At 38.0% G+C, this 24,534-nt stretch overlaps 1 long non-coding RNA gene across 1 annotated transcript; it reads right to left on the minus strand.

Annotated features, from left to right (window-relative positions):
• Nucleotides 1-1,017: 1,017 nt before the first annotated feature.
• Nucleotides 1,018-24,212, minus strand: LOC149126177 (uncharacterized). Its single transcript, XR_016234912.1, has 3 exons — nt 24,155-24,212; nt 23,808-23,928; nt 1,018-1,190 (listed from the first exon to the last, which is right to left on the minus strand). It is a non-coding gene; the product is annotated as an uncharacterized LOC149126177 (long non-coding RNA).
• Between the last annotated feature and the right edge of the window lie 322 nt (nt 24,213-24,534).

Genomic DNA, 24,534 nt, shown 5'->3' on the forward strand with positions numbered 1-24,534 from the left:
GAGTAAGTGCCCAAACCAAAGAGACTTCTAGACCACTAGAGAGGCATATGTTTGATGTCTAAATTCTAATTACTGGCATTTTGGTTTTTATATTTTGTCACTGACATATCAACTACTGGTCTTCTGTCATTTCAACTGAAACTATTTCTGGGTCCCTTATTTTTTAATTCTCTGTATCATAACAACTCTCACTTGCATTAAAAACATGTTTAGTGTGGCTAACATTGTGGTATAGTGGATTACACTGCTACCTGCAACTCTGGCACACCATGTGGGTTCCATTTCTAGTCTTAGCTGCTCTACTTCCAATATAGCTCTCTGCTAATGTGCCTGGGAAAGCAGTGGAAGTTGGCCCAAGTACTTGTGTCCCTACGCCCACTTTGGAGATTCAGATGAAGCTCCTGACTCCTGGATTTGATCTGGCCCACCCCTGGCCATTGCAACCATTTGGAAAGTGAACCAGCAAATTGAGACTCACTCTCTCTCTCTCTCTTTCTCTCTCTCTCTCTCCAAACTCTGCATTTCTAATAAATAAACCTATCATTATTTAAAAACATGTTTACTGACTAATTTACTATGAATTTGATATTCTATTCTCTCTTAAATGAAGCTTAGAGCATGACTGGTTGGAGCATAATGGAGACCAAGAGCACACAGGGGATAGAAAGACATTTATAAAACTAGGTTCATTTTTTCATTCATGAAATGCCTGGACTACAACAGAGATGAACACTACAAATGCATCTTTATGCTTACAATCAAGTGTATCACTTATCAAAGTAGGTTTATCCTATCAAAAAACATGTTCATCTCTGGTTCTTAAAACTTACTAGAAACTCTATGGATAGTTTCAGCGTTGTAACAATTTAAAATGTTTTCAATTAAATATTAAATTATGACCTGTTGGTTATAATTGGCTATTCTGAAACATATTTCACTTGATGCATGCTATGTTATCAAAGCAAACAAACCAATATTAAACCAGAAATGTCAATTTAAATTTTGACACACCTGTGGCTGGTTATTTTCACTTCTGTAATCTTCCTTGGATATTCTTTCTTTGCTGTAATGTGATGAAGAACTGACACGTTCTAATTCAGGTGTCATGCTTTGATAACTATTAGTACTGAAATCACCATACAATGGCTTCTTTGGCATGTCCTGTATTGGTTTTCTTTCCTTATAACTCCCTGGAAGAGCAGAAACAGTGTCTCATTATTTGAATCACATACTTCATTCTTTGGTGTGGGAAAGCTCCAAATTTGAAAAATTTCTGGGCCACTATAGTAAGGCACATGTCCAGTGTTTAATCCAGATAGTTCTATTTTGGCTGATTTTTGCCATTTGCTTTGGCTAATCTAGTCCCCATAACAGATCTATATATTTAGTTAAATATACTACATAGTATAGTTAAATAAAAGATACTGTTGAAATCTTTACTTAATGCATACTAAACTGATCCTCTGTTAAAAAAAAAAAAGAAATTATCAACTCCCAACTTGACTCTCACTGGGATTAAACATGACAATAGGTCTGATCTGATTTCATCATCATTTAAAAAAAATCATCTATTATTTTTCACTTTATGTTTCTGTGTGGGAGCAAACTGTTGAAATCCTTACTTAATGTATACTAAGCTGATCTTCTGTATATTAAGATAATCGAAAATGAATGAATGTGAATGAAAGGGGAGAGGGAGTGGGAAAGGGGAGGGTTGTGGGTGGGAGGGACGGTATGGGGGGGAAGCCATTGTCATCCATAAATCGTACTTTGGAAATTTATATTCATTAAATAAAAGTTAAAAAAACAATATTTATAAAAATAGAAATAACATTTTTATTTTATCAACTGAAAGATTAGCTTAATCTTGTATTTAGTTGACTACTTCTTTAAGACATACTCTAATTGTTCAAAATGGGAAACAACTACTTAAGGAGTAGTAAATATCACCAGGTTCAAAGCATACAAATGTCAAACATATCCAGACACAGTTTCATCCACTCAACATGAATGAATAAAACTGTCAGAAACCAAATTAAAATATTCAAAATGTGCAGGAGAAAAATCAAAGTCCCACTGAACACTGTTTGCAACCTCATAAGAATATATTTTTAATAACATGATAACCAGGTAGTTCATTGTTGATTTCCACAATCATTCTTAACTTATTACACCTTTATCAGTGTATAAACTGTTAGCTTCTACTGGACATGTTTTCATCGACAGCTCTAAGAAATTTCCTTTTTTCTGTTAAGACTCACCTTGCTATATGAAGTCTCCCTTGATTATGTGCATTTTCCCCAAGGAAACAATCATTTCTTTCCTTGGGTCTACCTACTGTATTGATTTTAATACTGAGTTTTTTACCATCTAAACTATAAATTGTTTCATTATATATCTACTCCACTGGATATCAGACTAAAGGAGACAATATTTTAAATCATATTAATATGAAATCTTCCTTATTTTACTCAATAATTACTTATTAAGTTCCTGTTACACGCTAAACATTGGGAATTAAATAAGGTACATAAATGTGGCAATGATGGATTTTCTAGATATAGTGCATAGCTGAGATATAAAGCCTGAAGTTGGGCTGACTGAAATGTGTAGAGGGTAGGAAAAGGTGACAATGTGCAAGGCAGTAGCAAGAGAGGGAGAGAAGCAGCAAATAAAGGATACAAATTCTTAGAAAATAGCAAGTAGTGAGGGGAACAGCACTAAGCAATTCAGTAATGTCGAAGCAAAGGCATAGAAAAGGAATGAAATGTAGAGTTAGGAAGAAGATAAATTTTGAAATCCTTACATTAGGGATGCTTGAACACTAATGTGTTGAAGAGTGGCTCATGGTAATATTGTCATTGGAGAAAGATCACTCTAAATGCTGTGGGAAGGATGAACTTGATGAGCATTTGGGTAAATGCAGGGACAAAAATGAAAAAGGCAAGCATGAGAATATTTTAGGCATGGAAAGCCAAGACACTCTGGGGGGAAAAAAAACTAAATGAAACATCTCTGCAAGTGAGATCCCAGTGGAAAGAACAGGTCATCAAAGAAGGAGATACCTTTCTCTGAAGGGAGGAGAGAACTTCCACTTTGACCATGACCTTGTCTAAATAAGATCGGAGTCAGTGAACTCAAAAGGCTTCCATAGCCTTGGTAACGCATGACAAGAGCCTAGGGTGATTACTGATGCCATAAACAAGAGTGTCAATTTGTTAAGTCAACAACAGGAGTCACTGTGTACTTACTCCTCATGTAGGATCTCTGTCCTTAATGTGCTGTACATTATGATTAAATGCTATAACTAGTACTCAAATAGTACTTTACACTTTGTGTTGCTTTGTGGGTGCAAACTGTTGAAATCTTTACTTAATATATACTAAATTGATCTTCTGTATATAAAGAGAATTGAAAATGAATTTTGATGCGAATGGAATAGGAGAGGGAGTGGAAGAGGGGAGGGTTGCAGGTGGGAGGGAAGTTATGGGGGGAAAAGCCATTGTAATCCATAAACTGTACTTTGGAAATTTATGTTTATTAAATAAAAGTTAAAAAAAGGCAAGCATACAAAATATGTATGAAGCAGACCTCAACTAGGGAATTTTCCCAGAAATACTTAGGAAACAAGGTGAAAGCATTTGGCATGGAATGAATTTTAAAGTTTCATTGATTTTATTATAAAAACAAAGTAGAGGAAAGATAGTCATAGAGAGAAATTTTCTACTTCTAGTTCACTCCCAAAATGCCCACAACAGCCAGGGCAAGGCCACGTTGAGGAAAGGGGCTAAATTTCATCTGGATCTCTCATTTGCATGGCTGGGATCCGATTATGTGAGCTATCACCTGCTGCCTCCCAGGGAGCATATTAGCAGGAAGCTGTATAAGAAAGAGTAGGGACTCAAACCCAGCACTCCTCTAGGGATATAGGCACACAAGAGAGAGTCAAATTACCTTCTAAAACACAATGCCTACACCTACAATAATTTTTTATTAAATTTATTAGTAATTATTATTTATTAAATATTTTTTGTGAAAAGAATAAATGTACACAACTGGATCCCTAGTAAACTACACTCTGTTAATTACTTTATAAAAGGTACACATTGATAAAGACCCTACATGAACTGTTTAGTTTGTGTTCATTTCATAGTTTTTCTGTTTAATATACTGCTGTGTTAAGGGAACTCATTTAGGTGTTCTGTTTGACAAGTACAGCTTAACTGGATCTACCAAGGTCATGAATAAATAAGAGCAAACACATCACTTGGATAGATCAGTAATTCTGAGTTTGTGACTTATTGCCAACACTCTGGAGAAAACTGATAAACTCTGTGAAATACAATGTCAATTCTATAAGTAAGAAAGAAAAGGAAACTACAGGGGTAAAACAATATATGATTTATTTATATATGTTCTATACAGTAGAACATACCCAAGTGGCCAGCATCCCATATGGGCACCAGTTGGAGTCCCAGCTGCTCCCTTCCAATCCAGCTCCCTGCTAATGGGCCTGGGAAAGCAGCAGAGGATGGCCCAGTCGCTTGAAACCCCCGCCACCCACCACCCACGTGGGAGACTAAGAAGAAGCTCCTGGCACCTTACTTTAAAACAGTCTAATTCAGCCCTAGTGGCCATTTTGGGGAGTAAACCAGTGGATAGAAGATCTCTGTCTTTCCTTCTCTCTCCTTCTCTCTCTGAAATTCTGCCTTTTATATAAATAATTAAATCTTTTTTAACTTTTACTTAATGAATATAAGTTTCCAAAGTATAGCTTATGGATTACAATGGCTTTTCCTCCCATAACTTCCCTCCCACCTGCAAACCTCCCCTCTTCCGCTCCCTCTCCTATTCCATTCGCATCAAGATTCATTTTCAATTCTATTTACAAAAGATCAATTTAGCATACATTAAGTAAAGATTTCAACAGTTTGCACCCCCATAGAAACACAAAGTGAAAAATACTATTTGAGTACTAGTTATAGCATTAATTCACATTGAACAACACATTAAGGACAGAGATACCACATGAGGAGTAAGTGCACAGTGACTCCTGTTGTGGACTTTACAAATTGACACTCTTGTTCATGGCATCAGTAATCACCCTAGGCTCTTGTCATGAGTTGCCAACTATGAAGGCCTTTTAAGTTTGCCGACTCTGATCATATTTAGACAAGGTCATGGTCAAAGTGGGAGTTCTCTCCTGCTTTCAGAGAAAGGTACCTCCTTCTTTGAAGACCTGTTCTTTCCACTGGGATCTCACTTGCAAAGATCTTTCATTTAGGTCATTTTTTTTTGCCACAGTGTCTTGGCTTTCCATGCCTGAAATACTCTCATGGACTCTCCAGCCAGAGCCCTAAAGGGTTGATTCTGAGGCCAGAGTGCTGTTTAGGACATCTGCCATTCTATCAGTCGGCTGTGTATTCCACTTCCCATCTAGATCATTCTCTCCCTTTTTGATTCTATCAGTATTTGCAGACACTAGTCTTTTTATTTGATCACTTTGACTCTTAGTCTTATCATTATGATCAATTGTGAACAGAAAGTGATCACTTGGACTAGTGAAATGGCATTGGTACATGCCACCTTGATGGGATTGAATTGGAATCCCCTGGCGTTTCTAACTCTACCATTTGGGGCAAGTCCGATTGAGCATGTCCCAAAATAAACATCTCCTCCATCTCTTATTCCCACTCTTATGTTTCACAGGGATCACTTTCCAGTTAAATTTAAACACCTAAGAATAATTGTGTGTTAATTACAGAGTTCAACCAATAGTATAAAGATAACAAAAACTACTAAGAGGGATAAAGTATTAAGTTGTTCATCAACAGTCAGGTCAAAGGCTGATCAAGTCATGATTTCTCATAGTGTCCATTTCACTTTAATAGGTTTCCTTTTTGGTGCTCAGTTAGTTGTCACCAATCAGGGAGAACATATGATATTTGTCCCTTTGGGACTGGCTTATTTCACTTAGCACGATGTTTTCCAGATTCCTCCATTTTGTTGCAAATGACCGGATTTCATTGTTTTTGACTGCTGTATAGTATTCTATAGAGTACATGTCCCATAATTTCTTTATCCAGTCTACTGTTGATGGGCATTTGGGTTGATTCCAGGTCTTAGCTATTGTGAATTGAAGTGCAAAAAACATTAATGTGCAGACAGCTTTTTTGTTTGCCAATCTAATTTCCTTTGGGTAAATTCCAAGGAGTGGGATTGCATCAAATTGAGAAGCTTCTGTACTGCAAGAGAAACAGTCAGGAAAGTGAGGAGGCAATCGACAGAATGGGAAAAACTATTTGCAAACTATGCAACAGATAAAGGGTTGATAACCAGAGTCTAAAAAGATATCAAGAAACTCCACAACATCAAAATAAACAACCCACTTAAGAGATGGGCCAAGGACCTCAAGAGACAGTTTTCAAAAGAGGAAATCCAAATGGCTAACAGGCACATGAAAAAATATTCAGGATCACTAGCCATCAGGGAAATGCAAATCAAACCACAATGAGCTTTCACCTCACCCTGGTTAGAATGGCTCACATTCAGAAATCTACCAACAACAGATGCTGGTGGGGATGTGGGTTAAAGAGACACTAACCCACTGTTGGTGGGAAAGCAAACTGGTAAAGCTACTATGAAAGCTGGTCTGGAAATTCCTCAGACAACTGAATATAATCCTACCCATTTCTGATAGACTTCCCTGTTTGCTGGCATACAAGTCCTTGTAGTAATTTCTGATGATTCTTTTGATTTCTGTGGTGTCTGTTGTTACGTTTCCTTTTTCATCTCTGATTTTATTGATTTGGGTCTGTTCTTTTTTTAGTTAGTTGGGTCAATGGGGTGTCAATTTTTTTTATTTTTTCAAAAAACCAGCTCTTCGTTTGGCTGATCTTTTGTAAATTTTTTTATTTAATCCTATTGATTTCTTCTCTGTTTTTAATTATTTCTCTTCTCCGACTAGATTTGGGGTCTGGTTTGCTGCAGATTTTCTAGATCCTTGAGATATATTGAAAGCTCATCTATTTGGTGCCTTTCCAATTTCTTGATGTAGGCACCTATTGATATAAACTTTCCTCTTAACACTGCTTCTGCTGCATCCCATAAGTTTTGGTATGTTGTGCTGTTATCCTCATTTACTTCCAGAAAATTTTTGATTTCTCATTTGATTTCTTCTATGACCCATTGTTCATTCAGGAGCATGTTGCTCAATCTCCATGTGTTTGCATATGCTCTAGGGATTCCTGAATTGCTAATTTCCAACTTCATTCCACTGTGGTCTGAGAAACTGCGTGGTATGATTCTAATTTTTTTGAATTTGCTGAGACTTGCTTTATGGCCCAGTATGTTGTCAATCCTAGAGAAGGTTCAATGCACTGCTGGGAAGAATGTAAATTCTTTAAATGTAGGATTGAAAGTACTGTAGATATCTGTTCGATCCATTTGGCCAATAGCGTCAACTAAATTTGCTATTTCCTTGTTGATCTTCTGTCCAGTTGATCTATTTCTGAGAGTGGAATATTCAAGTCCCCAGGTACTATTGTATTGGGGTTTAAGTCTCCCTTTAAGTCCCTTAACAAATCTTTTAAATAATCTGGTGCCCCACTTTGTCTCTTAACAGTTTTTGTGTAGAACGTTATTTTGTGTGATATTAAGATGGCTACACCTGCTTTTTTTTGTTTCTGTTTCCATGTAATATCTTTTTCTAGCCTTTCAGTTTCAGTCTGTATGGATCTTTGTTGGAAAGATGTGTTTCTTTTAAGCAGCAAATGGATGGGTTTTGTTCCTTAACCCAATCAGCCATTCGGTGTCTTTTAACTGGACAGTTCAGGCCATTAACATTCAAGGTGACTATTGATAAGTAGCAACTTTGCCCTGCCACTTTCCCAAAGATATTTTCTAGTATATGCTTTGAACTTCCTGTGATCTTTTACTGTGAGGCTTTCTTCCTTTATCATCTCTCATATTGATGTCTGTGTTTCTGTGTGTAACACATCTTTAAGCATCTTTTGCAGGGCTGGATGAGTGGCCACAAATTCTTCCAATTTCTGTTTGCTATGAAAGGTCTTTATTTCACCTTCATTCACAAATGAGAGCTTAGCAGGATATAATATTCTAGGTTGGCAGTTTTTCTCTCTTAGTACCTGGGCTATATCTCGCCATTCTCTTCTAGCTTGTAGGGCTTCTGATGAGAAGTCTGCTATGAGTCTAATTGGAGATCCTCTGAGAGTAATCTGACATTTCTCTCTTGCACATTTTAGGATCTTTTCTTTATGTTTCACTGTGGTGAGTTTAGTTACAACATGTCGTGGTGAGGATCTCCTTTGGTCATGTTTATTAGGGGTTCTATGAGCTTCCTATACTAGGATGTCTCTGTCCTTCTCCAAACCTGGGAAATTTTCTGCTAATATCTCACTAAAAAGGCCTTGTAATTCTTTCTCTCTCTTCATGCCTTCAGGAACTCCTAGAACCCGAATGTTGGGTTTTTTAATAATATCCTGTAGATTCCAGACTATTTTTTAGATTTCTAATTTCCTCTTCTTATCTTTGGTTTGACTGTATACTTTCCTGTTCTGTTGCTTTGACTGTATATTTTCCTGTTCTGTCTTCTAAGTCTGATATTCACTCTTCTGCTTCACCCATTCTGGTTTTTTTTAGCTTTTATTTAATGAATATAAATTTCCAAAGTACAGCTTATGGATTACAATGGCTTACCCCACATACCGTCCCTCCCACCCGCAACGCTCCCCTCTCCCACTCCCTCTCCCCTTCCATTCACATCAAGATTCATTTTTGATTCTCTTTATCTACAGAAGATCAGCTTAGTATACATTAAGTAAGATTTTCAACAGTTTGCTCCCACACAGAAACATAAAGTGAAAAATAATAGATGATTTTTTAAATGATGATGAAATCAGATCAGACCTATTGTCATGTTTAATCCCAGTGACAGTCTAGTTGGGAATTGATAATTTCTTTTTTCTGTTTTCTTTTTTTTTTTTTTACAGAAGATCAGTTTTGTATACATTAAGTAAAGATTTCAACAGTTTGCACCCCCATAGAAACACAAAGTGAAATATACTGTTTGAGTACTAGTTATAGCATTAAATCTCAATGTACAGCACATTAAGGACAGAGATCCTACTTGAGGAATAAGTGCACAGTGACTCCTGTTGTTGACTTTACAAATCTCCCTATCCTCCAGTTGAGTTTCCAAGGCAATGGAAGCCTGTTGAGTTCTCCAACTCTTATCTTGATTAGACAAGGTCATAGTCAAAGTGGAAGTTCCTCCTCCCTTCAGAGAAAGGTACCTCCTTCTTTGAAGACCTGTTCTTTCCACTGGGATGTCACTCACAGAGATCTTTCATTTAGGTCTTTTTTTTTTTTTGCCAGAGTGTCTTAGCTTTCCATGCCTGAAATACTCTCATGGGCTGTTCAGCCAGATCGGAATGGCTTTAGGGCTGATTCTGAGGCCAGAGTGCTGTTTAGGACATCTGCCATTCTATGAGTCTGCTGAGTATCTCGCTTCCCATGTTGGATCACTCTCCCCTTTATTTATTCTATCAGTTAGTATTAGCAGGTACTAGACTTGTTTATGTGCTCCCTTTGACTCTTAGTCCTTTCATTACGATCAATTGTGAACTAAAATTGATCACTTGGACTAGTGAGATGGCATTGGTACATGCCACCTTGATGGGATTGAACTGGAATCCCCTGGTATGTTTCTTTTTTTTTTTTTTTTTTTAATCTTTTATTTAATGAATATAAATTTCCAAAGTACGTCTCATGGGTTACAATGGCTTTCCCCCCCATACCGTCCCTCCCACCCACCACCCTCCCCTTTCCCACTCCCTCTCCCCTTCCATTCACATCAAGATTCATTTTCGATTATCTTAGTATACAGAAGATCAGCTTAGTATACCTTAAGTAAGGATTTCAACAGTTTGTTCCCACACAGGAACATAAAGTGAAAAATAATAGATGATTTTTTTTTAAATGATGATGAAATCAGATCAGACCTATTGTCATGTTTAATCCCAGTGAGAGTCAAGTTGGGAATTGATAGTTTCTTTTCTTTTTTTTTTTTTTTTAACAGAAGATCAGTTTAGTGTACATTAAGTAAAGATTTCAACCGTTTGCACCCCCATAGAAACACAAAGTGAAATATACTGTTTGAGTACTCGTTATAGCATTAAGCCTCAGTGTACAGCACATTAAGGACAGAGATCCTACATGAGGAGTAAGTGCACAGTGACTCCTGTTGTTGACTTTACAAATTGACACTCCTGTTTATGGCATCAGTAATCTCCCTATGCACCAGTCATGAGTTTCCAAGGCTATGGAAGCCCCTTGAGTTCTCCGACTCTTATCTTGTTTAGACAAGGTCATAGTCAAAGTGGAGGTTCTCTCCTCCCTTCAGAGAAAGGCACCTCCCTCTTTGAAGACCTGTTCTTTCCACTGGGATCTCACTCACAGAGATCTTTTTGCCAGAGTGTCTTGGCTTTCCATGCCTGAAATACTCTCATGGGCTTTTCAGCCAGATCCGAGTGCCTTTAGGGCTGATTCTGAGGCCAGAGTGCTATTTAGGACATCTGCCATTCTATGAGTCTGCTGAGTATCTCACTTCCCATGTTGGATCACTCTCCCCTTTATTTATTCTATCGGTTAGTGTTAGCAGATACTAGACTTGCTTATGTGCTCCCTTTGACTCTTAGTCCTTTCATTATGATCAATTGTGAACTGAAATTGATCACTTGGAATAGTGAGATGGCATTGGCACATGCCACCTTGATGGGATTGAATTGGAATCCCCTAGTATGTTTCCAACTCTACCAATTGGGGCAAGTCAGCCCGAGCATGCCCCAAATTATACATCTCTTCCCTCTCTTATTCCCACTTTTATGTTTAACAGGGATCACATTTCAGTTAATTTTCAACACTTAAGAATAACTGTGTGATAATTACAGAATTAAACGAGTCATATTAAGTAGAACAGACAAAAAAAAAAAAAACTATGAGGGATAATGTATTAAGTTGTCCATTAGCAGTCAGGGCTATGCTGATCAAGTCACCATTTCTCATAGTGTCCATTTCACTTCAGGAGGTTTCCTTTTTGGTGTTCAGTCAGTTGTCACCGATCAGGGAGAACATATGGTTTTTGTCCCTTTGGGACTGGCTTACTTCACTCAGCATGATGTGTTCCAGATTCCTCCATTTTGTTGCAAATGACTGGATTTCGTTGTTTCTTACTGCTGTATAGTATTCTAAAGAATACATATCCCATAATTTCTTTATCCAGTCTACCATTGATGGGCATTTAGGTTGGTTCCAGGTCTTGGCTATTGTGAATTGTGCTGCAATAAACATTAGGGTGCAGACCGCTTTTTTCTTTATCAATTTAAACTCCTTTGGGTAAATTCCAAGGAGTGGGATGGCTGGGTCGAACGGTAGGGTTATATTCAGGTTTCTGAGGAATCTCCAGACTGATTTCCATAGTGGCTTAACCAGTTTGCATTCCCACCAACAGTGGGTTAGTGTCCCTTTTTCCCCACATCCTCGCCAGCATCTGTTGTTGGTAGATTTCTGTATGTGAGCCATTCTAACCGGGGTGAGGTGAAACCTCATTGTGCTTTTGATTTGCATTTCCCTGATTGCTAGTGACCTTGAACATTTTTTCATGTGCCTGTTGGCCATTTGGATTTCCTCTTTTGAAAAATGTCTATTGAAGTCCTTGGCCCATCTCTTAAGTGGGTTGTTGGTTTTGTTTTTGTGGAGTTTCTTGATCTCTTTGTAGATTCTGGTTATTAACCCTTTATCTGTTGCATAGTTTGCAAATATTTTTTCCCATTCTGTCGGTTGTCTCTTCACTCTCCTGACTGTTTCTTTTGCAGTAAAGAAACTTCTCAATTTGATGCAATCCCAATAGTTGATTTTGGCTTTGACTATCTGTGCCTCCCGGGTCTTTTCCAGAAATTCTTTGCCTGTGCCAATATCTTGAAGGGTTTCTCCAATGTTCTCTAATAACTTAATGGTGTCAGGACGTAGATTTAGGTCTTTAATCCACGTTGAGTGGATTTTTGTGTAAGGTGTAAGGTAGGGGTCTTGCTTCATGCTTCTGCACGTGGAAATCCAGTTTTTCCAGCACCATTTATTGAATAGACTGTCCTTGCTCCAGGGATTAGTTTTAGATCCTTGATCAAATATAAGTTGGCTGTAGATGTTTGGGTTGATTTCTGGTGTTTCAATTCTGTTCCATTGGTCTATCCATCTGTTTCTGTACCAGTACCATGCTGTTTTGATTACAACTGCCCTGTAGTATGTCCTGAAGTCTGGTATTGTGATGCCTCCAGCTTTGTTTTTGTTGTACAAGATTGCTTTAGCTATTCGAGGTCTCTTGTGCCTCCATATGAATTTCAGCATCATTTTTTCTAGATCTGCGAAGAATGTCTTTGGTATCTTGATTGGGATTGCATTGAATCTATAAATTGCTTTTGGGAGAATGGACATTTTGATGATGTTGATTCTTCCAATCCATGAGCATGGAAGATTTTTCCATTTTTTGGTATCCTCTTCTATTTCTTTCTTTAAGGTTTTGTAATTTTCATCGTAGAGATCTTTAACGTCCTTGGTTAAGTTTATTCCAAGGTATTTGATTGTTTTTGTAGCTATTGTGAATGGGATTGATCTTAGCAGTTCTTTCTCAGTCATGGCATTACTTGTGTATACAAAGGCTGTTGATTTTTGTGCATTGATTTTATATCCTGCCACTTTGCCAAACTCCTCTATGAGTTCCAATAGTCTCTTAGTAGAGTTCTTTGGATCCTCTAAGTACAGAATCATATCGTCTGCAAAGAGGGATAGTTTGACTTCTTCCTTCTTGATTTGTATTCCTTTGATTTCTTTTTCTTGTCTGATGGCTCTGGCTAAAACTTCCAGAACTATGTTAAATAGCAGTGGTGAGAGTGGGCATCCCTGCCTGGTGCCAGATTTCAGTGGAAATGCTTCCAACTTTTCCCCATTCAATAGGATGCTGGCTGTGGGTTTTTTATAAATTGCTTTGATTATATTGAGGAATGTTCCTTCTATACCCAATTTGCTTAGAGTTTTCATCATGAAAGGGTGTTGAATTTTATCAAATGCTTTCTCTGCATCAATTGAGATAATCATATGGTTTTTCTTCTGCAGTCTGTTAATGTGGTGAATCACATTGATTGATTTGCGAATGTTGAACCATCCCTGCATACCAGGGATGAATCCCACTTGGTCTGGGTGGATGATTTTCCTGATGTGTTGTTGTATTCTGTTGGCCAGAATTTTATTGAGGATTTTTGCATCTATGTTCATCAGGGATATTGGTCTGTAATTTTCTTTCAGTGCTGCATCTTTCTCTGGCTTAGGGATTAAGGTGATGCTGGCTTCATAGAAAGAATTTGGGAGGATTCCCTCTTCTTCAATTGTTCTGAATAGTTTGAGAAGAAATGGGATTATTTCTTCTTTAAATGTCTGGTAGAATTCAGCAGTGAATCCATCTGGTCCTGGGCTTTTCTTTGTTGGGAGGGCCTTTATTACTGTTTCAATTTCTGTTTCAGTTATGGGTCTATTTAGGTTTTCGATGTCTTCATGGTTCAATTTTGGTAGATTGCATGTGTCCAGGAATCTATCCATTTCTGATAGGTTTTCCTGTTTGCTGGCATACAGGTCCTTGTAGTAATTTCTGATGATTCTTTTTATTTCTGTGGTGTCTGTTGTTACGTTTCCTTTTTCATCTCTGATTTTATTGATTTGGGTCTTTTCTCTTCTTTTTTTAGTTAGTTGGGCCAATGGGGTGTCAATTTTGTTTATTTTTTCAAAAAACCAGCTTCTCGCTTGGCTGATTTTTTGTAATGTTTTTTTGGATTCAATCCTGTTAATTTCTTCTCTGGTTTTAATTATTTCTCTTCTCCTACTAGATTTGGGTTTGGTTTGCTGCAGTTTTTCTAGGTCCTTGAGGTGCGCTGAAAGTTCATTTATTTGGTACCTTTCCAATTTCTTGATATAGGCACCTATTGCTATAAATTTGCCTCTCAATACTGCTTTTGCTGTATCCCATAAGTTTTGATATGTTGTGTTGTTGTCTTCATTTACTTCCAGAAAGTTTTTGATTTCTCTTTTGATTTCTTGAATGACCCAGTGTTCATTCAGGAGCATGTTGTTCAGTCTCCATGTGTTTGCATACTTTCTGGGGTTTCCTGAGTTGCTAATTTCCAGCTTCATCCCGCTGTGGTCTGAGAAGCTGCATGGTATGATTCTAATTCTTTTAAATTTGCTGAGATTTGCTTTATGTCCTAGTATGTGATCAATCCTAGAGAAGGTTCCATGCGCTGCTGAGAAGAATGTGAAGTCTGTAGATGTAGGGTTGAAAGTTCTGTAGATATCTGTTAGATCCATTTGGGCAATAGTGTCAATTAAATCTGCTGTTTCCTTGTTGATCTTCTGTCCGGATGATCTGTCTATTTCTGAGAGTGGAGTATTGAAGTCCCCCAGTACTATTGTATTGGAATCTAAATCTCCCTTTAAGTCCCTTAACATATCTTTTAAATAGACCGGTGCCCTGTAATTAGGTGCATATACATTTATAATAGTTACATCTTCTTGTTGAATTGAACCCTTAATCATTATATAGTGTCCCTCTTTGTCTCTCTTAACAGTTTTTGTATTAAAGTTTATTTTGTCTGATATTAATATGGCTACACCTGCTTTTTTTTGGTTTCTGTTGGCATGGAATATCTTTTTCCAACCTTTCACTTTCAGTCTGCATGCCTCTTTGTTAGAGAGATGTGTTTCTTGTAGGCAACAAATAGTTGGGTTGTGTTCTGTGAGCCAGTCAGCTAAACGGTGTCTTTTAACTGAAGAATTCAGACCATTAATGTTCAATGTGACAATTGATACGTAGTGACTTTGCCCTGCCATTTTCCCGGAAATATTTTCTAGTATATGCTTTGAGCTTCCCATGCTCTTTTACTGGTAGGTGTTCTTCCTTTCCCTTCTTTCATATTGATGGCCGTGTTTCTGTGTTTCTGAGTGTAGCACATCTTTAAGTATCTTTTGCAGGGCCGGACGAGTGGCCACAAAGTCTTTCAATTTCTGTTTGCTATGAAAGGTCTTTATTTCACCTTCATTCACAAATGAGAGCTTGGCAGGATATAATATTCTGGGCTGGCAATTTTTCTCTCTTAGCACCTGTGCTATGTCTCGCCATTCCCTCCTAGCTTGTAGGGTTTCTGATGAGAAGTCAGCTGTGAGTCTGATTGGAGATCCTCTGAGAGTAATCTGACGTTTCTCTCTTGCACATTTTAGGATCTTTTCTTTATGTTTCACTGTGGTAAGTTTAATTACCACGTGTCGTGGTGAGGATCTCTTTTGGTCATGTTTACTGTGGGTTCTATGAGCTTCCTGTACTAGGATATCTCTGTCCTTCTCCAAACCTGGAAAGTTCTCTGCTAGTATCTCACTAAAAAGGCCTTCCAATCCTTTCTCTCTCTCCATGCCTTCAGGAACTCCTAGAACTCGAATGTTGGTTTTTTTAATAGTATCCTGTAGATTCCCAACAATATTTTTCAGGTTTCTAATTTCCTCTTCTTTTCTTTGGTTTGACTGTATGTTTTCCTGTGCTCTATCTTCTAAGTCCGATATTCTCTCTTCTGCTTCACCCATTCTGTTTTTAAGGCTTTCTAATGTGTTTGTCATTTGATCTATTGAGCTCTTCATTTCATTTTGATTTCTCTTGACTATTACACTTTCCTGTTCTACTAGTTTCTGAGTTTCATTTTGACTCTTCCTTAAAATTTCATTTTCACGAGAAAGATTTTCAATCTTGTCCATTAAGGATTTCTGTAGTTCAAGGATTTGCTTTTGAAAACTTCTAAATGTTCTTATCATAAATTTTTTGAAATCCGTATCTTGCATTTCTTCTATCTCATCATCTTCATACTCTTGGCTTGGGGTGTTTTGCTTATTTGGAGGCATCATAGTGTCATCGTTGATCTTGCTCCCTCTATTTCTGTGTTTGTTACTCGGCATAGTTAATTCTTCTTGCGTCACTGTGCGCTTTTTTTTTTCTTTTTTTTTTTTTTTATACTGTGTCCGTGTTAAGTGGACTGCCTGCTGTTGGAGGAGCCTTGGAGGCTTGAGATGGGTGGGGCCTGAGAGCTCTGCCTGGTTCTTCCAGGTTAAGGGTGTGCAAAGGTGACACCCTCAGGTTATGCGTGGTAAATCTCTCTCTTTTTATTTATTTATTTATTTTATTTATTCAGGGGGTAAGTAACACTGCAGGGCAGGGCTGTGCAGAATTGATGGTATTTAGCTTCCAGTCTTTGGCTCCTCTGGACTCCCACTGGGTTGCCTAGGCTACTGAATTGTAGTGACTCAGTTCCTTAACTCTCCCCCACTGATATGTAAATCCAAAGAGGAGGCCTGCTCTTTGTCTCTTGGGAATTCTTCAAGTCTTGCAGGCTTGTAACCTTTGCAAGGTTAGGGGGAAGAGAAACCCCGAAGCTTTTTTTTTTCCTTCTTTCCGGTAGTGAGTTTGCTGCACTTTCCGGCCCCCCTCTAGATTCTGACCCCCGTTTCCCCACCAATGTCTCGGGTTATTGAGCTCACCTCCCCTTCCAGCGCCGATGTGTGGACTCGGAGCCCTGAGCGTCTCAAGTCTCCCCGCTGTTTTCTGTGTGGCGTGCACTCTCCTTGGAGCACTGTCGCGCAGACCCTGGGGCTTCTGCGGCTGGGTCCCGCGACTTTGCTTCCGTGCGGTGGGCGACCTTGTTCTCCCAGTAGGTCGTCCGATTCACGCCTGCTCCATTCAGAAGGGTTTCCCCTGCAATTTTTGTTTGGTTCTATTTTCTGCGGCTACCGTAACTCCCCTTTTATTAAACTAAATTTTCCCGGACTATCGGTGCGCGCCCTCACTATTCCGCCATCTTGGCTCCGCCCCCCCTGGTATGTTTCTAACTCTACCATTTGGGTCAAGTTGGCTTGAGCATGTCCCAAATTATATATCTCTTCCCTCATTCCCACTCTTATGTTTAACAGGGATCACATTTCAGTTAATTTTCAACACTTAAGAATAACTGTGTGTTAATTACAGAATTAAACCAGTCATATTAAGTAGAACAGACAAAAAAACTACTAAGAGGGATAATGTATTAAATTGTTCATTAACAGTCAGGGCTATGCTGATCAAGTCACCATTTCTCATAGTGTCCATTTCCCTTCAGCAGGTTTCCTTTTTGGTGTTCAGTCAGTTGTCACCGATCAGGGAGAACATATGGTTTTTGTCCCTTTGGGAGTGGCTTATTTCACTCAGCATGATGTGTTCCAGATTCCTCCATTTTGTTGCAAATGACTGGATTTCGTTGTTTCTTACTGCGGTATAGTATTCTAAAGAGTACATATCCCATAATTTCTTTATCCAGTCTACCGTTGGTGGGCATTTAGGTTGGTTCCAGGTCTTGGCTATTGTGAATTGTGCTGCAAAAACATTAGGGTGCAGACCACTTTTTTGTTTGCCAATTTAAATTCCTTTGTCACCATCTGTTTTTAAGGCTCTCTAATTTGTTTGTCATTTGATCTATTGAATTCTTCATTTCATTATGATTTCTCTTGACTATCACAGTTTCATGTTCTACTAGTTGTTTCATTTCATTTTGATTCCTCCTTAATATTTCATTTTCACGTGACAGTTTTCTATCCTTCCAGTAAGGATTTCTGTAGTTCAAGAATTTGAGAACTTCTTAATGTTCCTATCAATTTTTTGAGATCCATTTCTTGCATTTCTTCTATCTCATCATCTTCATAATCTTGAATTGGGGTGTTTTTCATCTGGGGGCGTCATAGTGTCTTCCTTGTTCTTGTTTCCTTGGTTTCTGCATTTGTTGCTTGGTATTGTGGAGATATTCTTTGGTTTCTTTGCTGTAGTGGTTTTTCTCATTATACTGTGACTCTAGATTAAGTGGACTGTCTGCTTTTGATGGATACTTAGAGGCTTGAGATGGGTTGGCCAGAGAGCTCTGTTTGGTTCTTCAGGGTTAAGGCTGTGCCAAAGGTGGCTCACCCAAGTTGTTCTCTCTCTCTCTCTCTCTCTCACTCTCTCTTTTTTTAACTGAGAAGGGAAGTATTTCTGCACAGCTGAGCGGAATTGAGGGTAGTCAATTTATGAAATCTGGCTCCTTTGGGTATAATATTTGTCTGCTCTGCCCCAAGGACCACACAAAGGGTCTACACTGTCCTCAGTGTGCTCTCAAATTTCTCTGCAGTCTCCCACCGGGTTGCCAAGTTTACCGAGTTTGTGTACTCCGTGAGTTCTCTCCCCCCCCTCAGATTTCCAGTCTCAGTTCACTAGCTCCACACCTTCACTGGGGTCCTAACCTCCTGTCATTTCTCCCCACCAGAGTCAGGTTTTTCTGCTTGGCTGATGGTGGGTGCCACGTTACATATGTCCAAAATGGCACCTGCTCTTTGTCATGCTCTGCTTTGTAAGGTGAGTGGAGAGAGAGGCTCGTGTCCATGCTGGTCCCTTTTATTTATTTTTTTTTTCTCTCCTCTAGTTAGCCTGGTGAACTTTCCCCAGAGGGGCTTCAAGCCTCATTCCCTCTAGGCTCTTTCTGCTGTTTCCCCACTAATGTCTCAGGCTACTGAGGTTTTGCCTCACCTCCCCTTCCAGCACTGGTGTGTAGACTCCGTGGCTGGGCTCCCAAGCCGTGGGTGCCCTTGCTCTCTCCATAGGTCCTCCGTGTCACATCCACTAGATATGGAAGAGTTTCCTCTGCAATTTTTTTCCCGACCCTTTCCCTAAAACTACAGTAACTCCACTTTTATTAAATTATCTTTTCCCGGACTATCAGTGCACTCCCCCACTATTCCACCATCCTGGCTTCACCGAGAGGATAGTCTTTCTTAAATAAATCTTTTTTAAAAATAATTATTTTATAGAAATACAGCTTCATTATTAATCGTTTGTCTATTCATGTAATAAGTCCAAATTCTTCAACAACTGACTGATTTTTGGTCATTGACTATAATACAAAGGATATTAATCATGAATTTTCAAATTTCTACATCTGAAAAATCTTAACACTGGGTGTCAAACTAGTAGAATTGCCACCTGAAAAACTTAAAAATGAGGTTTTGATTATTCGATTGAAATAATACTTAATGACTAACTTTTACTAAATTCTTTTCCATCAGAAAAGCAATCCCTGTCTTCCTCTGCTCTACACACTACTCTAAATGGTTGATTACATATTACATGTCCAATATTAACCATTCACAGACATGCTTGTTTAACTGTTGTCTTTTGTTTTCTCTGTATGTCAATTTTTAGAATTACTTACTTTGATTCATTCATCTATCTCCATTTTATACCCTGTTTTCCCATAATTTCTTTATCCAGTCTACCGTTGATGGGCATTTAGGTTGGTTCCAGGTCTTAGCTATTGTGAATTGAGCTGCAATAAACATTAGGGTGCAGACCGCTTTTTTGTTTGTCAATTTAAATTCCTTTGGGTAAATTCCAAGGAGTGAGATGGCTGTATACCCCGTTTTCCAATAACTGCTTTATAATAATTGGGATTCTACAGGGATGTGAAGTTATAAAGTTTTTACTAACGAAATCAATATTTAACCATTTTAAGTTTAAATAGTTATCACACGTATATTCTAAAGATACTGGCTTTAAATCTTTCAATAAATATACTACTTTTAATGAATATATTTTAAATTTTAAAAATTTTCAGAAAGAATGAAATTGTGCAACAAACTGGATGCAACTGGAAATCATTATGCTTAGAGAAATAAGCCAGTTTCAAAAAGATGACTACAGTGTGGTGTAGCGAGCTAGGCCTCTGCCTGAGTCGCTGGCATCCTATGTGGCCATCAGTTCACATTCCAGTGGCTTCTCTTCTGATGCAGCTTTCTGCGGCCTGGCAGGGCAGCAGAGGATGGCCCGCATTCTTGGACCCCTTAACCCACATGGGAGACCTAGAGGAGGCTCCTCTATCCTGGCTTTGGATCAGCTCAGCTCTGGGCATTGCACCCATTTTGGAAGTGAACCAGCAAATGAAAAACATTTCTCTCTGTCTCTCACTCTATCTGTCTATAACTCCATTCTCAAATAAATAAAATCTTTTTTAAAAAGACAAATATCATATTTTTTCTGATATTTGGTGTTAATATAGAACACAAAAATAGTATATGGATGAAATTGGCATTTTGGGATATGATTGTCAATTTTAGCCCTTGTTTATACTCCTATGTAATTGTGGTCTTCCTACTTTTTATTTGCTGAATATTTTTTAAAGATTTTTCTATCTATTTAACAGGTAGAGTTACAGACACAGAGAAAGAGAGACAGAGAGAAAAGTCTTCCTTCCATTGGTTCACTCCCCAAATGGTTGCTACAGCCAGCGCTGTGCCGATCCAAAGCCAGGAGCCAGGTACTTCCTCCTGGTCTCCCAAGCGGCGCAGGCACCCAAGCACTTGGGCCATCCTCCACTGCCTTCCCAGGCCATAACAGAGAGCTGGACTGGAAGAGGAGCAACCAGGACTAGAACCTGGCGCCCATATGGGATGCCGGTGCCACAGGCAGAAGCTTAACCTAGTGTGCCACCACACCAGCCCCTATTTGTTGAATATTGTAACTAGTGGTGAATTAAACCTGTGAATATAGAGTGGATTACAATTATGTCTTTGTAAAAACTGATGAAGAGAGGGGACAGAGATGGGGGATTTGGGAGGAATAGGGAAGTGAGGAAAGTGTGGTTGTGTTCTGGAACTGTATCTGTGGAAGGCATGAAATCTGTTCTCCTTATATTGATATAAAAATTTTTAACTAGATTAACAAAATATTTTATAGTAATTTTATTGATGTATTAAAATCCTTAAATGAGTTTATACAGAGATGGTTTTCCTGCAACGCACAAATATCTTCAGAACTCATTTTCAAGACTTGAATAAACATCATAAAATTATTTTCCACTTTTATTTAATAAATATTCTTCATCAGGATTCATTTTTCTGGGATGGGAGAGGGACTGGCAGATGGGATGATTGCAGGTGGGAGGGTAGTTATGGGAGGAAAAAGCCACTATAATCCAAAAGTTGTACTTTGGAAATTTATATTTATTAAATAAAAGTTAAAAAAAGATTCATTTTCAATTCTCTTTATATACAGAAGATAAACTTAGTATATACTAAGTAAAGATTTCAACAGTTTGCACCCACACAGACACACAAAGTACAAAGTACTGTTTGAGTACTAGTTTTACCATTAATTTGCATAGTACAACACTTTAAGGACAGAGATACTACATGGGGAGTAGGTCCACAGTGACTCCCGTTGTTGATTTAACAACTGACACTCTTAATTATGACATCAGTAATCACCTGAGGCTCTTGTCATGAGCTGCCAGGGCTGTGGAAGCCTCTTGAGTTCACAAACCCTGATCTTATTTAGGCAAGGCCATAGTCAAAGTGGAAGTTCTCTCCTCCCTTCAGAGAAAGGTACTTCTTTCTTTGATGGCCCGTTCTTTCCCCTGAGATCTCACTTACGGAGATCCTTCATTTAGGTCATTTTTTTGCCACAGTGTCTTGGCTTTCCATGCCTGAAATACTTTTATGGGCTTTTCAGCCAGATCCGAATGGCTTTAGGGCTTATTCTGAGGCCAGAGTGCTGTTTAGGACATCTGCCATTCTATGAGTATGCTGTGTATCCCACTTCCTAAAACATCATAAATGTGAAATGATAACCTTAAGTGATCAGGTATTTTCATGTAAATATAGGATAAGTCTGGGATCCAGGAGATTGAAAACATATACCAGAAATATTTTCCTTTTTACTTTAAAAAAAAGAGTACCATATAAAACTTTTTAGAACAAGAAAAAGAAACACACAGAAATGACACTTAAAAGATCACTTCATCTCTGATGGCCCTTTTGTCATTTGGCATCCTCAAACCCTATAAAGGGTTTAAAATAGTAATTCTAAATTGTGATGTCATAATTCCTAAAGTTCATAAGTTCAGAGAACCAAAGGATCAAATAATATTAAGTACTACTTGTCATTTTCACTCTCATTACCTTGTAAATGTGCAGTAGAGTTTTTTGGAGATATGATGTGTCATAATACCATTAGTTTTAATGGATGATCAGATCTAATAGCAAATGCCCTAATGGTTATTGGAATGTATGAATGCACACATTTGTACTTAATTCTTGTCCATTTTAATTTCTAACAGAATATATATAAACACAAGAGCCCACCTAAATAAAAGTTATTTGCAAACTTCAATAATTTTAATAGTATAAAAGGACCCTAAGGCCAAATGTTTTAGAATCACAGTTTTAAAAGGCTAAGTCTTTCTGAACGGGGCCATCAAAGAGGGAGGTACCTTTCTCTGAAGGGTGGAGAGAACTTCCACTTTGACTATGACCCTGTCAGAATAAGATCGAAGTCAGTGAACTCAAAGGCTTCCCTAGCCTTGGCAGCTCACGACTAGAGCCTAGGGAGATTACTGACGCCATAAACAAGAGTGTCAAATTGTTAAGTCAACAACAGGAGTCACTGTGTACTTACTTCTCATGTGGGATCTGTCCTTAATGTGTTGTCCAATATGAAGTAATGCTATAACTAGTACTGAAACAGTATTTTACACTTCGTGTTTCTGTGTGGGTGCAAACTGATGAAATCTTTACTTAATATATACTAAATCAATCTTCTGTATATAAAGAGAATTGAAAATGAATCTTGATGTGAATGGAATGGGAGAGGGAGCGGGAGATGAGAGGGGTGCGAGTGGGAGGGAAATTATGGGGGGGAAGCCATTGTAATCCATAAACCGTACTTTGGAAATTCATATTTACTAAATAAAAAAAAGTGAAAAAAAAATCTCACATGATGCTCACAAACATCCCTACCCACAGCAAAAATAAATAAATAAATAAATAAACAAACAAAAAAAAGACTAAGTCTTTCTGACTTATCATTCTGAGGAGTGATAAAGTATTTTCCTGAAATCAAAGATAAACACACAGAGTACGTTAATTAGCACATCAGATTGGTTCAAGATCTATGTAACACCGAGAGGAAATAATTAAAGCTAAGACACAATTAACATGATGGTAAATAATGCTTTATTCTAGGTAAAGATCAGAATTTTATAGCACTTTAAAACATTAAAAATCTTATCTGAGAACAAAAAGTACCATGAATTATAAATATACATAAACACTTAAAACTTCATTCATTAAAAATTCAATTAATAAAAGTAACAGCAAGAAATAATTTCAAAGGGTTTAAGCAGCTTCAGCAGGAATAAAGTGGTCATACTGAAGAAATGTGGCAAAATAAAACACCATAAATAAATGTAATATTGGGGTTGGCTCCATGGCCTAGCAGGTAAAGCCACCACCTGCAGTGCCGGCATCCCATATGGTACCAATTCAAGTCAGCTGCTCCACTCCCGATCCAGCTATCTACTATGGCCTGGGAAAGTACAGGAGGATGACCCAAGTCCTTGGACCCCTACATCCACATGGGAGGCCCAGAGAAAACTCCTGGTTCCTGACTTCAGATCAGATCAGTTCATCTCTGGCCATTGCAGCCATTTGGGCAGTGAACCAGCAGATGAACGTGTGTGTGTGTGTGTGTGTGTGTGTGTGTCTGCCTTTTAAATAAAATAAATGAATCTTTTTTAAAAAGTTAATGTGTATCTTCACCGTTTACTTCATATAATAGCTCTTAAACAGAAAGATTGTGATCAATATCCACTTACCACATTTATTAGCTTTGTGGAATTCTTGTGTGTTCATACAAATTACTCTGTCTTGCTCTTCTGGCACATTTTGAGAGACAGAAATATCATTTTCACTGCTTAAACCTGCTGACAGGTATTTCTATAGAGGAAAAAAAAAACAGAACTTAAGCAAACATATTCATTCAGTTGCTCCTCCACTCACTCACTAAAACATTTATTGTGTCAGTACAATCATACATACCATTCTAGGAAGAGAGAAAATGTCTACAGAAGGCAGATTCTACAATACATTCAAGTGGGGATAGACATAATATATGAATCTAAATTCAAAGCAAGAAAATTAACTTCATAATAGAGCATTTTACCTTGGCAAGTAAATATAAGTCTTCCATATCATCATGAACAGTTTTCCTGCAAAGCCTTTAGATCAAAAATAAATAACAAAAATTGGTAAATTCTTTCCATGAAAAAAAATCTGGTGATAAGTCAGCTATCCATAAATTAAATGGTGATTTTCAACATAATAAAAATTTCACTTTTGCTTTAGAAAAATTTTCCATTCCTATTTCTGCCTCTACCTCTCAGTCTAATGAAATATTTAATGAAGACAATTCATTCTGTAACAAAATGTGACTGCCAATACATGGGCAGAGCCTGAGAATAATTGATCTTCATAACTTATCCAACCTGAAGGATCAGCTGAAAATCCAATCAATGGCTGACATAAGTTTTATTATCCAAATAC

This window comes from Oryctolagus cuniculus, chromosome 6 (genome assembly GCF_051225735.1).
Source record: "Oryctolagus cuniculus isolate XC-2025 breed Fujian yellow rabbit chromosome 6, ASM5122573v1, whole genome shotgun sequence".
Lineage (NCBI taxonomy): Eukaryota > Metazoa > Chordata > Mammalia > Lagomorpha > Leporidae > Oryctolagus > Oryctolagus cuniculus.